Raw genomic sequence first — 9,890 nt, 5'->3', positions numbered from 1 at the left:
GTGTGTTCAGTGCTGTCCTATCTGGCCCAATAAATAAACTAGAAGTGACTGCAGCTCAGATACTTGCACAAAACTGAGGTCGCACAAAGGAGCAATGGAACCAGAAGCATCTTTCAGCTCTTTTACAGACAAAAACAATTCTAAACCTTTAACATCACCGCTACGGAGCATTTTTAAAATTCAGAAACTGAAGCACTAAACATAAAGCAATATTAATTTGTGATGTTTCATTTTAACGGAGGCTTGAGAACGGTGTAGTGTGCTGCAACGGCAGGCTGAGGTGACAGTACCAGAATCAAATGACTTCATTACTGACAATACATTTTCAACAGCAGCAGCGTAGCTACAAGAGAGCAGGCTGGGGGTCCGTTTAAGACACAATTCTGATTACCTCTCACACCTTCTTGTGAAATGCTAACACAAGTGTCTTGAAATATGAATGCTCTCACACAATGGCCTGTAACGATGATAAATACCATATTTTCCGGACCATAGGGCGCACCGGATTATAAGGTGCATTAAAGGATTCACATTATTATGATTTTTTTTCTAAATGTAAAATACTTTCTTGTTGTCTACATAACATGTAATCGTGGTTCTTTGTTCAAAATGTTGCATAGATGATGTTTTACACATCATCTTCAAGTCACTTTCTGACAGTCTCTTCAGGATGCGCCGCTTTGTGGGCGGTCTTATTTACGTGCCTCCACTTGGTCAGCGTCTTCTCCCCGTCATCTTTGTTGTAGCGGTGTAGCGTGCAAGGACAGGAGTGGAAGAAGTGTCAAAAGATGGAGCTAACTGTTTTAATGACATTCAGACTTTACTTCAATCAATAACTCATCCGTGGCTCACTAGTACAACAACAACGCCCGAAATGTGTCCCGACCAGAACTGTCTAATAACTAAAGTTCCTTGGGTGAATAATATAAACTCACTACACCGGTATGTTTTAGTGCTTTCATGGTGAGTTTACTGACAGATATAAGTAAGAACTTTAGACTACTTTATATTAGAAATGGCAACAGCGGAAGATGAATGTCACATAACAAGAAGATAGAGAAAAAGAAGAAGCTTATCGACTACGGTGTTGTCATGAACTACAAAGGCGGACGCGCGCAATTTTTAAGGATTTATGCAGATCCCAAATACAGATCAGCAGGTACCAGAAGGTAAGAAAAGTTGCTTTTGCATAATATTGCGAAACAAAAGGCCAGATAATATGTCTAACCTTATACACACACCATAATAATACTCGTATGTTTAATGAGCTGACAATCCATCAAGCGGCTTCATAGCTTACCAAAGTCCTACTAAAACATTTTGATAGATTTTTGAGCGCCGTGTGTAATGTTCTATATTTTCAATGGAACATATAAAATGTTGGTGTTGTTTACTTGAGTCATATTGCAGTCTACACGTATCTCTTATGTTTGACTGCCATCTACTGGTCACACTTATCATTTCACCAAGTACCAAATAAAATAGATTCGAGGTCAGTAAGCAAAACCAGAATTATTCCGATCATTAGGCGCACCGGGTTACAAGGCGCACTGTTGAGTTTTTAGAAGAAAAAACAAAGATTTTAAGTGTGCCTTATAGTCCGGAAAATAAGGTAGTAATTTTCCAACACTGTACCAAACACACACCGTAGATTTATTGAAGCCTCGTCCTTCAATAATCCCGGCGTATACAGTACATTTTATTCTTTGCCTGTTTCACACGTGTTTAAGGCTGACCTTGTTATTAAACACGCCATCACATGCAAACTGTAAGTCTGCCTTCTTATTTTGTTCAGCTGTCTGACACCACATTAGGACAAACCTCAGCAGTGTATGACAGGAAGTGTTAATTAGAATAAAAATAGGTGTGTCATAGATGACAGAAATGTAAAGACCCAATGAGAAGATGTTAGTAGAAGCCAACTGAGTGACATACAGCAGCCAGGTAGTCATTGGAGGCACAGATGGTGATGATTGGACTCTCCACTGACCTATTTGAAAGTGTGTTCTACATCAGTTTTCTCCACAGAGGTACTGAGCAATGCAGGGAAAGATGAACGAGGACCTTCAGTAAAGTTAGAAACTTAAATTATGCTCCGGTAATCTGCAGGAAACTGATCCGTTTTGAGACTGCAAAGTGGCGCAACAGGCTCGTGAATGACTTCCCGATAAAACTGCCAAACAAGGTTTCCTGTTGCATGAGGCTATATAAGTAACTCTGTCACATCTGCAAACACAATCTCCCACACAGCAGACCCATGTCTCGTGAAATGAAAATGTCAAAGAAAAGGGAGCTTTGAAAGGTAATAAAAGGCAGAGCATAAAAACATGAAATCACCAAAGGGGAAAGCAATAAGAGTTTGTATTTGATCAAATGATGCCATGTGTGTCTCAAGGGGGCCTCCCATGGAACACTTCATCTTTGGAGCACAAATCATTTCCAGATATTAATATATTCTCCCTTGCAAACTGACTTTACCATGCAAAAAAAAGGAGTCTCTCTTCAGAATGACATGGATGCCATATTTACTCGACCTAGAGAGAACATGGCCAACAGGCCAGGAACAAACTAGAGTTTCATGATGCAGAACTCCTATTAAGTTTCATCTGGACACTTAGGAGGAAATGGCAGACTTGATGTAGGAGAGATCAGTTATAGAATCATTCTACGCTGGCGGCAGAGAGAAAAAAGCAAAAAAAGTACAAATGTTGGACGAATCAAACATCAACTAATTAAGTTCCAATCAAGTTAAAACGCTGGAAGCTCTCATGTACACTCAATCACACAGGGGCCAACATTTAAGCATACTTTCCATGGCGGGCCGAACAGGAATAATGTTCCCTGCGGTGCATGAGCTGTGTACAGTAATAATAATTACATTGAGCGGTGTACAGTAATAATAATTACATTGAGCTGTTTACAGTAATAATAATTACATCAAGATTCAAGATGCTTTATTGTTGTCCATTCTTTAACATGTACAAGACACATAAGAACTGAAATTTCATTTTCGGCACAGTCCCACTAAGAGCAGACATACGTTACAAGGGGACAAGACGGGACCGCCAACGGATCAGCCACTTACAGCGCTCCTTAAAAAAGGTGGGAAAAAGGTGACATTGGGAAAGGGGGAAGAGTAAAAAAAGTATCAGTTTAAGGCTGGACCCTCTGGAGGGATCCAGACTGAGTCCAAGGGAAAAACCTCACATAGCATAGCACACATAAACATGATACATGTAATCACAACAACTCGCAACAGAGGTGGGGGGGGGGGGGGGGGTTTGGGACCCTGGAGGCCGGCTGCTGCTATAAAGCGCTACTAGCCGTCCATAACCCCGAAGAGGAATTAAGCAGTGGTGAAGGCGTTGATTGGGGAGGGGCGGGTGCGTGCATTTATGCCCAATTAACTTGGGTGAGATGTTGAAATGTTTTTGTGGACTGGGGCCGATCTCAAAGTTCGACACCAGGTGTTATTGAAAAAAAGGAAGGTCAAAAGCGTCCATCATTGAGGAGTCCTCGGGGGAGTTCTTCAGAACAGCCTGTTTCTGATAGCGTCAAGGCCATTTGAGGGAGTCAAATCGTAGATTAAGATGTTGTTTTCTTCAAGCAGTCAAAACAATGACATTCCCGCTCTGTGTCCGTGCTGGTTCTCTCAAATTCAATTTAATTCTTCCTTCTCAGCAAGCTTCTCCATGATGAGATCCATTTTGCGATTCAAATCAGAAATCGCCACAGCCCGTGTTCCCACAGCCCGACCCAATCCTTCCATTGCGATGAACAGCCGTTGGGCTCCTTGAGTGGCTGCCATCGTCTTCCGAATTTGACGATACACCAGAGCAATGCCCAGCCCAATCAGCAGGTGCCCCGCAATCACGGTTCCAAATAGGTAGATGTCTTCCACGTCCTCGATGGAAAGGACTGAGAGGCACATGATTCTCCATTTATCCCAGGAGTCTCTCACGTACCCCGCAGCAATGGTTCCATCAGGGCAGCCATACTCCCCCGAACCTCTTTTCATTGTCGAAAAGACTTTGTTAATTGCGTCGAGAGTCCAGCTGATCATATCTGTTTGATGTTTAGATTTGAGGACAGCGCAAAGAGACAGAGATGTGGTTGCTTGTTGAAATCAAGAGGTTCTTGATGGACTTTTAACATCTTGACAAAGACTAGAGCATTCTGTGAGTGCTCTGCAAGAGTTAACAAGTGTGAGAAAGTGTTTCCCAGCATGCCTTGTTGTGGTTTCAATGATCCCTGGTGACTGTGTTATCATGCATTTTTATTGTGTCATTTTCTTAAGGACATGCTTTAATAATTCAAGTGTTTTAGTTTGTACTACCAAATGAATGCTACTTTTGCTAATATTGAGTAGGGCTGTAATGATTTTAAGATTTTCATAGTCAAATCTGATTTGTTAGATTCTGCCCATTGTCGACCAGCAGTGGGTGTTTTTGTTTATTATTGAGAAATAAACAGAAGGTGATATGTAAGAGTGTATACTGACTGGTACCTAGGTGCCAGTGAAGTCACATCCATGTTGTCCAGCATGTATACATGAGTATTCCAAAGTTAACGTATTTTCCGCCCTATAAGGCGCACCTAAAAACCTCAAATTTTGTCAAAAGCTGACAGTGCGCCTTATAATACCGTGCGCCTTATATATGGACCAATATTGAGCCTCCAACAGGTAAAAGTTTCAATCAATCGCAACTACGGTAAGCAGCCGCCGACTTCATTTTCCCCCGTCTTCATTTTCCCCCGTTGAAGAAGAAGAAGCGCGCGGTGCATGCTGGGATATATGACTGCGCGAGGCGTGCAGTTTCATTTCCATTTATTTGTTTATGTAAAGAAATGGCTCCTATTAAGAGACCGCTTACGACGCAGAGTTTAAACTTAAGACGATCAGTCACGCAGTAGAACACGGGAATAGAGCAGCAGCGAGAGAATTTAACATTGTCACTGAAGTGAGACATCAGCAGCAACACTGACTCGATTAATGACGACTTCGACGAGACGCCGTATTCGCCCAACTGTTTAATACGGACACTGAAGAAGAAGAATTTGAGGGATTCGTGGATGAGGAATAACTTCATAAAGTGAGCTTTACATGTTTATTTTGTGTGTTGTGTTGTGTGACATTAAAGGCCTACTGAAACCCACTACTACCAACCACACAGTCTGATAGTTTATATATCAATGATGAAATCTTAAAGGCCTACTGAAAGCCACTACTACCAACCACGCAGTCTGATAGTTTATATATCAATGATGAAATCTTAACATTGCAACACATGCCAATACGGCCTGGTTAACTTATAAAGTGCAATTTTAAAATTCCCGCCACACTTCCGGTTGAAAAACTCCTTTGGATATGATTTATGCGCGTGACGTCACAAAAGCAACGGAAGTGGTTGGACCCCATCGGACCCGATAGAAAAGCCTCTTGTTTTCTTCGACAAAATTCAACAGTATTCTGGACATTTGTGTTGGTGAATCTTTTGCAATTTGTTTAATGAACAATGGAGACTGCAAAGAAGAATGTTGTAGGTGGGATTGATCGGTGTCTTAGCGGCTAAGTACAATACTGTAATATCTGTGATATTTGCATTAGTGTACTGTGTCTTTAAGGGTTTGGGGAACGCGCATGCGCGAGTGAGTTGGCGGAGAACTTGAGTGTGTGTGAGCGTGACTTTTGGCTAACAGCAGCTCGTGTATGTGTGTGCGTTACTTTTTGAACTACAACCAGTTACCGCTTGTTAATAAAGCGATTGAGCAATTTGTTTAATGGACAATGGAGACTGCAAATAAGAAAGTTGTAGGTGCGATCAGTGGAGCGGCGGACTACAGCAACACCAACACCAGGAGGTTGTGTTGTGTTTTGAGCAGGATAACAGACGCACTACGGTGAGTATAGCTTTGACTTCCAAACATTTGATCGCTTGCCCGTACGTGCGTGTCGATATGTGCATGTGACGTACGTAACTTTGGGGAAATATATGTTTCTTGCCGACTCTGATGGCGGCCGGGGTGTCGTCAAAAGCGTACAACGCCCGCCGCCGCATCTAAGTTAGCTACGCAGCTAGGTTAGCTTCTGTTTTTTTTAGCTTCGCCAAGCGGAATATTATTAATCGTGTATTTACATGTTCATGGTTTAATAGTATTATTTATCTTCTGTCTATCCATCCAGTCAGGGTTTTTTTTAATTTAGTTTCTATCTGCATTTGAGACTGCTATGCTATCGCGTTGGCTACACAGCTAGGTTAGCTTCTGTTTTTTTAGCTTCGCCAAGCGGAATATTATTAATCGTGTATTTACATGTTCATGGTTTAATAGTATTATTGATCTTCTGTCTATCCATCCAGTCAGGTTTTTTTTTAATTTAGTTTCTATCTGCATTTGAGACTGACGCTGTCACGTTGGCTACGCAGCTAGGTTAGCTTCTGTTTTTTTAGCTTCGCCAAGCGGAATATTATTAATCGTGTATTTACATGTTCATGGTTTAATAGTATTATTGATCTTCTGTCTATCCATCCAGTCAGGTTTTTTTTTAATTTAGTTTCTATCTGCATTTGAGACTGACGCTATCGCGTTGGCTACGCAGCTAGGTTAGCTTCTGTTTTTTTAGCTTCGCCAAGCGGAATATTATTAATCGTGTATTTACATGTTCATGGTTTAATAGTATTATTGATCTTCTGTCTATCCATCCAGTCAGGTTTTTTTTTAATTTAGTTTCTATCTGCATTTGAGACTGACGCTGTCACGTTGGCTACGCAGCTAGGTTAGCTTCTGTTTTTTTAGCTTCGCCAAGCGGAATATTATTAATCGTGTATTTACATGTTCATGGTTTAATAGTATTATTGATCTTCTGTCTATCCATCCAGTCAGGTTTTTTTTTAATTTAGTTTCTATCTGCATTTGAGACTGACGCTATCGCGTTGGCTACGCAGCTAGGTTAGCTTCTGTTTTTTTAGCTTCGCCAAGCGGAATATTATTAATCGTGTATTTACATGTTCATGGTTTAATAGTATTATTGATCTTCTGTCTATCCATCCAGTCAGGTTTTTTTTTAATTTAGTTTCTATCTGCATTTGAGACTGACGCTGTCACGTTGGCTACGCAGCTAGGTTAGCTTCTGTTTTTTTAGCTTCGCCAAGCGGAATATTATTAATCGTGTATTTACATGTTCATGGTTTAATAGTATTATTGATCTTCTGTCTATCCATCCAGTCAGGTTTTTTTTTAATTTAGTTTCTATCTGCATTTGAGACTGACGCTATCGCGTTGGCTACGCAGCTAGGTTAGCTTCTGTTTTTTTAGCTTCGCCAAGCGGAATATTATTAATCGTGTATTTACATGTTCAGTCACTGTGAATGTCCATTTCGCGTTCTCGACTCTCATTTTCAAGAGGATATAGTATCTGAGGTGGTTTAAAATACAAATCTGTGATACACAATAGAAAAAAGAGAGAGTGTGGAATCCAATGAGCCAGCTTGTACCTAAGTTACGGTCAGAGCGAAAAAAGATACGCCCATCACTGCCTCTCAAGTCCTTCACTGTAACGTTCCTCATCTACGAATCTTTCATCCTCGCTCAAATTAATGGGGTAATCGTCACTTTCTCGGTCCGAATCTCTCTCGCTCCATTGTAAACAACGGGGAATTGTGAGCAGCACTACCACTTGTGACGTCACGCTACTTCCGGTACAGGCAAGGCTTTTTTTATCAGCGAGCAAAAGTTGCGAACTTTATCGTCGATTTTCTCTACTAAATCCTTTCAGCAAAAATATGGCAATATCGCGAAATGATCAAGTATGACACATAGAATGGATCTGCTATTCCCGTTTAAATAAAAAAAAATCATTTCAGTAGGCCTTTAACATTGCAACACATGCCAATACGGCCGGGTTAACTTATAAAGTGCAATTTTAAAATTCCCGCCACACTTCCGGTTGAAAAACTCCTTTGGATATGATTTATGCGCGTGACGTCACAAAAGCAACGGAAGTGGTTGGACCCCATCGGACCCGATAGAAAAGCCTCTTGTTTTCTTCGACAAAATTCCACAGTATTCTGGACATCTGTGTTGGTGAATCTTTTGCAATTTGTTTAATGAACAATGGAGGCTGCAAAGAAGAACGTTGTAGGTGGGATCGATCGGTGTCTTAGCGGCTAAGTACAATACTTACAGCAACACAACAAGGACTACTTACTACGCCTAGCCGATATCCTTGCCTCCAAACCCACGGATGAAGTCCTTCATCGCGCCGTTGATCGCTGGAATGCAGGTGAGCACGGCTGTTGATGGGAAGAGGAGGGCTGGCTGGCGTAGGTGGAGCGCTAATGTTTTATCATAGTTCTGTGAGGTCCGGTTGCTAAGTTGCTAAATTAGCCTTAGCGTCGTTAGCAACAGTATTTTTAAGCCTTATCAGGCTGAGAACTTTTAACCGTGTAGTTACATGTACATGGTTTAATAGTATTGTTGGTCTTCTGTCTATCCTTCCAGTCAGGGGTTTATTTATTTTGTTTCTATCTTCATTTGAGAACGATGCTACCACGTTAGCTCAGTAGCTAAGTGTGTCACCGATGTATTGTCTTGGAGATAAAAGTCACTTTAAATGTCCATTTCGCGTGCTCGATTCTCATTTTCAAGAGGATATAGTATTCGAGGTGGTTTAAAATACAAATCCGTGATCCACAATAGAAAAAGGAGAGTGTGGAATCCAATGAGCCAGCTTATACCTAAGTTACGGTCAGAGCGAAAAAAGATACGTCCATCACTGCCTCTCAAGTCCTTCACTGTAACGTTCCTCATCTACGAATCTTTCATCCTCGCTCAAATTAATGGGGTAATCGTCACTTTCTCGGTCCGAATCTCTCTCGCTCCATTGTAGACAATGGGGAATTGTGAGGAATCCTAGCTCCTGTGACGTCACGCTACTTCCGGTACAGGCAAGGCTTTTTTTTATCAGCGAGCAAAAGTTGCGAACTTTATCGTCGATTTTCTCTACTAAATCCTTTCAGCAAAAATATGGCAATATCGCGAAATGATCAAGTATGACACAGAATGGATCTGCTATTCCCGTTTAAATAAAAAAAAACATTTCAGTAGGCCTTTAACGTTTGAGCAACGTTGAGTTATTGATATATTGTTATTGCTCTGCACTATTTCGAGTGTTACTATATTGTGATTGCACTAACGTTTGATTTACCGTAACAGTATCAGACTGTTTTTTGCGTGTTTATTAAATCAGGGAAAAGTTCCCCTCCACTATGTGATATAAATGTTGCACTACATGTTATACCTTGCTGTTGTTAAAAGATAAACAAAACACCACGTCACTGACTTTACCTCGGGGAAAATAAGAAAACAGCTGTTTATTCATTTTGGGAGTGAACAGAGTGGTCAGAACGCTGGTTTGTAATCTATTAATAAAGTTTGACTGACCTATCTGACTGTTTTGTTGACATTCCCTTTAGCGCAGCTCCATCTAATGGATGCATAACGTAACCCCAGCCTCTACTGTAGCGTCTATTCTATGCACCTTATAATGCGGTGCGCCTTATATATGAACAGAGTTTTAAAATATGCCATTCATTGAAGGTGCGCCTTATAATGCGGTGCGCCTTATAGTGCGGAAAATACGGTAATCAAAATGTCTTTATAAAAGTAATAAAGTCTACCACAAAAGTTAACAAAACAAAAAATCTCATTTGCAACTTTTTCCACATCAAAAAAGGCTAAACCACAGTTTGTGAGGTACTTTGCTCTGGTGCAGCACCAATACAACACCAAACTGACTAAATAAAGTGATGACATTTCAATATTAAGGATCATTACCTTTTCCAAGAGAAGGCCTACACTTATGGAAGGAGGTGGCGTGTCCTGACGGCCGC

General features: G+C 40.9%; 1 protein-coding gene across 1 annotated transcript in view; it reads right to left on the bottom strand.

The window, feature by feature from the left end:
* The window catches only part of b3galt1b (UDP-Gal:betaGlcNAc beta 1,3-galactosyltransferase, polypeptide 1b), a 50,662-nt gene that overhangs the window by 13,095 nt on the left and 27,677 nt on the right, over positions 1-9,890 (bottom strand). The gene's annotated exons all lie outside the window — the stretch shown is intronic.

Source organism: Entelurus aequoreus, linkage group LG14 (genome assembly GCF_033978785.1).
Source record: "Entelurus aequoreus isolate RoL-2023_Sb linkage group LG14, RoL_Eaeq_v1.1, whole genome shotgun sequence".
Lineage (NCBI taxonomy): Eukaryota > Metazoa > Chordata > Actinopteri > Syngnathiformes > Syngnathidae > Entelurus > Entelurus aequoreus.
Note: the sequence above shows the minus strand (reverse complement) of the source record. Positions and strands in the feature narration are given on the sequence as shown.